This window comes from Aquila chrysaetos, chromosome 22 (genome assembly GCF_900496995.4).
Source record: "Aquila chrysaetos chrysaetos chromosome 22, bAquChr1.4, whole genome shotgun sequence".
Taxonomy (NCBI): Eukaryota; Metazoa; Chordata; class Aves; order Accipitriformes; family Accipitridae; genus Aquila; species Aquila chrysaetos.
In genome coordinates, this window is record NC_044025.1 from 9,626,455 (window position 1) to 9,633,637 (window position 7,183).

The 7,183-nt window shown below is 52.2% G+C and overlaps 1 protein-coding gene across 5 annotated transcripts in view; it reads right to left on the bottom strand.

Moving 5' to 3' along the window:
* Positions 1 to 5,704, bottom strand: part of HTR4 (5-hydroxytryptamine receptor 4) — a 149,255-nt gene extending 143,551 nt beyond the window's left edge. For 4 of the 5 annotated variants that reach the window (XM_029998256.2, XM_029998258.2, XM_029998259.2 and 1 more), the window contains exon 1: positions 2,320 to 5,704. The gene's annotated coding sequence lies outside the window, so the exon portion shown is untranslated. Of the gene's footprint in view, positions 1 to 130; positions 211 to 2,319 lie in introns of those variants that run through there. The other variant, XM_029998257.2, reaches the window with a different exon arrangement.
* Positions 5,705 to 7,183: the final 1,479 nt, after the last annotated feature.

Here is a 7,183-nt window from a genome sequence, read left to right on the forward strand (position 1 = left end):
CGCTGCCTGCGGTCCTCTGTCCCATGTCAAGCTGTATCTCCCTTGCATTCATCTGGCAACCCCTTCCACCAGGTCCAAACAGACAGTTCTCACCCAAAGGACTTAGACCCATGCTGGCAGGCACCCTTACCTGGAGGAGTACCTTGCTCTTTGTCCTGCCTCAGATTTCCTGGAGATAGGGACTACTTGGAAAAGGGGAGCAAACGTGGAAAACTCGAGGCATGCCAGCTGGCTCCAGAGGACGGGGAGGAGGAGGTGGGGAGAACCACTGATGGCACTCACAGGAACGCGGTGCAGAGGAGCTGCATGTACGATTTGGAGACTTCCTAGAGGGCTTTAATGAGCCAACAAGCACAGTCAGTGCACTTGCTCCTCTTACTTTTAAATCAGTGTTTACAAAGTCCTGGGGAAATTAAACTATTTATGTCTATCCCCAGTAGGGGACTGTTTAAGGAAAAAAGATAAACATACCTTAGTGTGTAAATACTTATTATTTAAGCAAACACACAGGTTCACTCATATGTTTGTTTTTCAACAGCATTACTGGACAGTATTGACAGTGCCGAGGTCAGGCTGGGAGAGCAGAAAAGAAGCAGTGAAGAGCTTTGCAGAGGAGAAGGCGGCTGCTGTTGCTCCCGCACATGGCAGGAGTTCCCCCTCCTGGTGGGAACACCACGGGGGGCCGGGTCCCTGAGTCCCCCCTGCCCGGGAGCAGGGGTGGGCGCACCTGCAGCTCCTGCACCGCTGGTCTTCCCCCAAAGAGAGGTACTGCACAGACTGCTGCAAATCCCGAGCTGCCTCCCCCAGAGACTGCCCTCAGCCAGGCTATCCATCATCCGCTGCTACAATGACAAAATCCAAGTAATCTCCTAAAAAAAAATCTACCTTGCCTTTGCTATCCCAAGCAAAAATAGTCAACTGCTGTAACACAGGACAGAGAAAATAATTCTTCTTCAAGAAACACGGGGCACTATTCCCATTAAAAGTATTTTATTTTTAAAAAGAAATGAAGTCATAATGACATCACACACTTCAAAGCACAGTCCAGGCCAACTGCCACTACTGTCTGGGAGCTTAGAGCTGGCAAACCAGGACCTAGCTCCTTCCTCACTGCCCTGAAGCAGCAGAAACTTGCAGCTGTGTAATGTTTTAATTAGTCACCCTTCTATGAAGTTTCCATGGGGGAAGTTTGTTTTGGAGCTAGGAAAGATGCCTCGGGGGGTTGAGGAAATGACACTAGTTTTTCACTCACAGACACAGCTCTGTCTCTCCTGGCGTCAGATCCACAAACTGGCTCCACTCCCAGTACCTGAATCAAAGCACTTAGGCATGAGCAAGATTCCCGCTAACTTCTCTCGGCTTTGGAGTAAGTCTGAGCAAGGTCGGTGTTCAGCAGCGATGAAATGCTTAGCCTCAGCGACACGAGCTTGGAACAGACACAGAGCTTGGATAGCTCAGATGTGACAGGGAAAGCTTTGCACTACGGACCCTGGGACGCGACTGTCAGAGCACAAACCTGTCTGACTCCCCATAGCTCCGTTCCTGGAAAACACCTTCCTTCAGTGCCTTCACTCAAGTGAAGTTTCCTACTCCTGCAGCGCCAGATGAGCTTCTCCGCCTGATAACTTTCTCAGTGGCACCGAGCTCCTGCTCTGTCCCAGCCAGAATAACGTTTCTTGCCTTCCAGCAGATCGCTACTGACAATTTCAGCAGTTTGCTGAACACCGCTGGTTGAACAGGCGCAGTGGCATCGAAGCTGGCAGGCACACACGCTGGCAACAAACACCAGTACAAAAAACCGTTCTCCCTGGCCGGCTGTCCGTGCAATTCCACGCACCCCGACCTCCCCCTCCCCAGCTACCTCTACACGAGCACCTGCACCAGCCTGTGCCAAAGCCGTAGCCCCTTCGAGATGCCCGTCCCGCTTCACGCACCGAGGCGGAGCGAGGTGCCACCGTGACCGGGATGCCGGTCACTACACCGGCCCCCTCACGACCGGCCCGGCCACATGCGTTTCCCACGGGCTCAGCCCCGCAGCAGCGCAGACGGGCACGCAACGAGCCAAGAGAGTAAGAAACCCGCCACGCCAGCCCAGCTCCGGTCAGACCCTCGGAGCGGCGGGCGCAGCGCGGCCCCAAGCTCCCGGCGCGGCCGGGAGGCGCAGGGGGATGCGGACGCTGCCGGCAGCGCACCCCGGACCCCCCCCCCCCCCCCCCCACCACCACCACCACCTTCTCCTCCCCGCTCCGCCGGACCGCCCGGTGGGGGCCAGGTGCTCTCCGCCCTCTCCCCGCCGCCCCGGGGACGCCGCTGCCTTACCATCGCCGTGCCGGAGCCCCGCTCCCCCGGCGCGCCTCCTCATCGCGGCGGCGGGGCAGGACGGGGCCGCCCGGGCCGGTCTTCGGTGCTGATGATGCTGGCGCGGTGCGGTGCAGTGCGGGGAGGGGACGGGGGGGGGAACACACCGCGCTCGCCGCCCGCGGGGCTGCGGCGCTGCCTGCCGAGGCGCGGCGGCAGCGCAGGGAGCGCTGCCCCCGCCCCGCCGCTCCGCGGCCGCGGGGAGCGTCCGCCCCCGCCCCCGCCCCGCTCCCGCCCCGCCCCGGGAGCAGAGGGGCTGCCCGGCCCCGCACCACCCCCCCCCCAGCTCCTGCCGGCTCTCCCTTGCCAGCCCCGAGCCGAGAAAAGTTGGGTCGGTCCCGCCGCGATGCGCCCGGGCCAGGCCGGGGCGGGGGGGGGGGCTGCGCCTCTGCCCCTGCCCTGCCCAGGTGGGGGGTGGCTCTGCCCGCCCCCCCCCCCCCCCCCCCCGGCAGCCTCATCCCTCAGCCGGCTCCCGGAGCGCTCTGCGACCCTCGTCCGCCAGGTTTTTAGCTGAGCGCTTTGGGGAGGGCAAATCCCCCTTGATCCTGGCAAAGGGCTTCTCTCCCTCTCGGCTTTGAAAGCCAACTTCAGGGATTTGTGCGTTTGTCTGTTTGTTTGTGTGCGAAAATAGCAGAAGGGAAGTGGAGCCACACCGCAAGCGCATTTTTCGCTTGCAGTGTCAGCCCGGTTCCTTTGACATCATTAGAGCTTTGGCAGCTGAAAATCTGACCCTGTGACCCTTAACAAACCTCGGTCTTGGCAGAGGTGGGCACCACAACCAGCTCATCATCTGAAGTTTTAAAATAACTATTGCAATATTGGACTGAGGATAAAAGCAGGATCTGAGCAGCTCCATCTTCAGGTATGCTAACCTTCCACATCTGGAACTGCATTTTGTATTTTGGGGGTTCAAAGCTACAGTGCGTTTGTGCAGTTTCTCCTTTGGAAAGTGCCTGTAAACATTTCATGTAAACATGAGGCTCGGTACTGACAGCTGCAGGGAGGATTTCTGACTAGACCTGCTTTTGGAAATGAAGTGATATTTTTCCAACTACCAGCACTCAGCTTCGGCTGCAGCTCCAGGGTTCCCTCCATCGCCAGTACCTCCAGGTCTGCATGAGACTAGGCTCCTCGTTCCCTCTGTGTAACTATGTGGGCTCCGTGCCCACGCTGAAACTCCATCCACAGGGCAAGGCCCTTCAGCTTGGCCTCTCCGTCTTGATGTAACTTCTGGCTAGAAATGTCAGCAGATTTGACTCCAAGAGACTGAGTTTGTTGAGTGAGATCCATGGCATGGATTCAGGCACACTGCTGCACTCATACAATGCCTCTCGGGCTTTGTGGGTGACCCCGAGGGACGTCACTGCGAGCTCTTCAGGCTGTCGTTTCTCAGAGCAGAACTGCACTGGAACAGGGTGATCCAAAGTACACACAAGTTCAGAGAAGAAATTTGGTTTGTAGCTATCAATTTCATGCCCTTTAATCCCAGTTTAGGTCCTTGCACCTGGAAAAGGGACGCCTTTGATGGTGTGTAGATGCAGGAGAAACCAGAGCAGCCAACAAATTGCAATGTATGTTTCTTGCTGACAAGATACACAAAGTTTCAAAAAATAAATGTCTATTAAACACAATTTATTATCAACTTGTTTGGTAGGACCCATTTTTTAAAGATGTGAGGGGTTTTGGCAAAGATCTTTCAACTGATTTCTCAAAAAATTTGGCGGTATTTTCAGCCATTGCAGGCAAACACGCCTTCCCAGGCTGCCAGGCCTCGTGTTTGTTGCATGCATTTGTTCATCACTATAGTAACTGAAAGACAGATAAAGAATAACATTAAGAAAAGTAAAACTGGGATCAAATCCGTGAAGAAACACCTTGTCATAGTTTGGATTTTCTCAGGTTTGCACCACTGAGGACAAAGTGGATGAGGCTGGTCTGGGTGGAGCTGAGATGGGTCATTTTAAAACTGGAAGTTAAAGCATTCCTGAAACAATTTTGGTTTGGCTTCATTTTCTTCTCTGTAGTACGAACGTGAGCTTTCTGGACAACTCATTATTATAGCCTCTAGCTTTAATACTGAATTTATATACATATGTGGCTTGATGTCTGTTCATGGAGCAAGCAGTTGTAGCTCTTCCTGACAAGATCTGAGTCCTCAGAGCAGCTGCTCACTTGCCTTTGCTGCTGTTCTGAGTCAGGATCTCCAGCAGCTACTACTAATGAGCCTGATAGCATAAAAGGGAAAACATCAGAGTGCGGACCCCTAAGCCAAGCACATGCTGCAGTTTGCACACGAGCAGGCAAACTGAAGTCAAACGGGTTTATGCGCTTTCCTAGCAGGTGTTTAAATGCTTCATTGGATCGAAGACCAGCAGCACGGTGGGTCAGGATCAAAGCTGCTCACCTGCATCCATCAAGTTGGAGAGTGACGGAAAAGAGAACCGAGCAGTCCCCTTCCTGCTGGCACTGCAGCAAACTCCTGTCCCAGCCTTGCTGTGCTCACTGCAGTCTTAGGGAAATGCACTTTGAAAACCTGAATGCTAGAAGGCAGATTCAAAAGTTGCAGTTGGAGGAGGGTCTTGACATCTTAGGCCCCCATCTCCCCAGCCCCAGTGGTTAGTGGTTAGAGCCAGGGGTAAAGCACGCTGTGCTGGTAGGAGTTGGGTTATGTCCTGCCGGAGGACGGGGCAGTGATCCCAGCCTGCGCCCACCCATTGCACGAGCAGTGGGTCCTCGTTGCGCTGTCTCTGCCACCCAATTCCTCACCTCCTGACCCTTTGGTGTGCCCGTATCGCCGATATTTGGAGGAGAGTAATATTCTACACCACGAGTACCAGATGTATACGGAGCCATCTCTCCATCCAGGCAGAACCTACAGCAGCAAAGTGTTTCGCTGCCTGCAGAGTGGTCCAGGTGGATGGAGAGCCAAGGGAGTCATTCGTGGAAGCTTGACCAAAACAGATCCCCTTGTGTAAAGATGCCTGAATGTGAGCAGTGCCTGAGCAGAGCGAGGCTGCCTGCCGCTGCTCCTCTGCAGTCCTGGTCTCAGGATCCTGGCACTCTCTTTGCTTTACCAGGTGCAAACCGTGAAGTGGGGAGTGGATTTTGATGCATGGAGGAGGCAGCGTACAAGACCCTTCCATCGCTGGGTGTTTCTGAACCCTGAGAACAGGTCATGCTGAACCCTAATGCTGTCATCAGTTTTGGTCATACTACATCACACGTCCTTTTAATGCAGATTCCCCTCCAGGATTATCAAAGAGTTTATTCAGCCTGAATGGGATGCCTACAAAAATTTAATTAAATTTTTAAAAAGAAAAATTGGAGAGGATTAGAGAGGGAGATAAGGCAGTGGCTTTTTCTTCTTTTTTCTCCCTCCTCCTTCTTTCCTTCTGTAACAATAATAAAGCCAAAGATCTAGTTGAGAAAAAAAGTGGCTGAGTGATTCATCAGGATTGAATCACAGTCACTATGCAGTGGAATTCGCTGCCTTCGCTTCTGCAGTAGTAACTCCGTTGCCGCTTTAGATCACTGGCTGCGCTTTCAGGCACAGATATAAGACAGAGAGAGGGAGATAAAACCAACTTAACAGAGAGGCTTTTTGGTGTGCACGGCATGTTCCCTTTGAACACAGCATGGTCTCCTTTGCCCAGTTGTGTGGGATGTATTTTATTAAAAAGAGAGCCTAAATAAATTAAGTTTCTTAGGGTTATACCTGCCATTAGATCATGCAGTCCTCCCACTCTGCTGGGAAAGAACTACTTCTTTCTGTCTGTTCCATTTTAAATGCGAACTTCCCCACTCTCACTGGGAGGTTAACCTCTGAAGTAAGCACTCTGCCTGGGCCATGGCATCTATTGGTACCCAGACCTAAGGTGAAAAGTACAGATGCAGTAACTGAACAACTCGGATTTCTCAGTGGTTTGCATCCCAGACCATTTTGCAAGGGAAACCATTGTGAAGAGGTGAGGCAGGAGGAAAATTCTGGTCTACATCTGATTTACAGCATCAGCTGATATGGTGCTCATCCTTACTTAAAATTATATCTCACTGTTGCCACCACCTCCTTTCTTTACATTATTCATTATTTGGTCCAGGGAGCGCTCTGGATGCTGCAGCATTGCCATGCATCCAGGTTCCCACACTAATGAAAAAAGTGCTGAGCCTAGCTAAGGTGGGAAGCAGTTCAAAACTGAAGCGATCAAAAGGAAGAGGGTCACACTAGTGATACCTAAACAGACAGGCCTTTAAATAATCAAAATCTGGCATCTATGTTATGAAATCTCACTGTTTCCAGAGCACCTTGATTTATTCACCATACTTTATTTATAACACTACCTGGATATATGAATCTAAAATCTAGTTTAAGACAGGTCGGACTTTTATCTTTAAAGGAGAACATTTGCATTCATTTTTAACAGTGTAACTATCGCTGTTCATAACACAGACATCATTATTTCAGGTTTCATCTGAGGGTTGCAAAATTATTTTGCAAGCATTAAAAAGCCCTCCCAGAGTGACCCTTTGAGGTATTTACTATCTCGAGACCAAAGAAGAAACCAAAGCAAGGGGCACCCATGTCAGCACCAGCCAGAGAGTTAGAGCTGGAGCAGGGCCAGGCAGCTGCCTGCTGCCCGCGGGACAGGGGCTCCCCGCCGGAGAGCAGGGCAGCTCCTCCGCGATGGGTGGCTTTGAGCTGGCTTTTGCAAAAACCTCTTTCTCCATCAACAGCCCTAACTTTTAAATGGCCAGACATATGTAAAACCACCTACCCCTCTCCTGGTTCCAGTCATGCGAGGTGGAATATTTAATAAGTCTGACATCA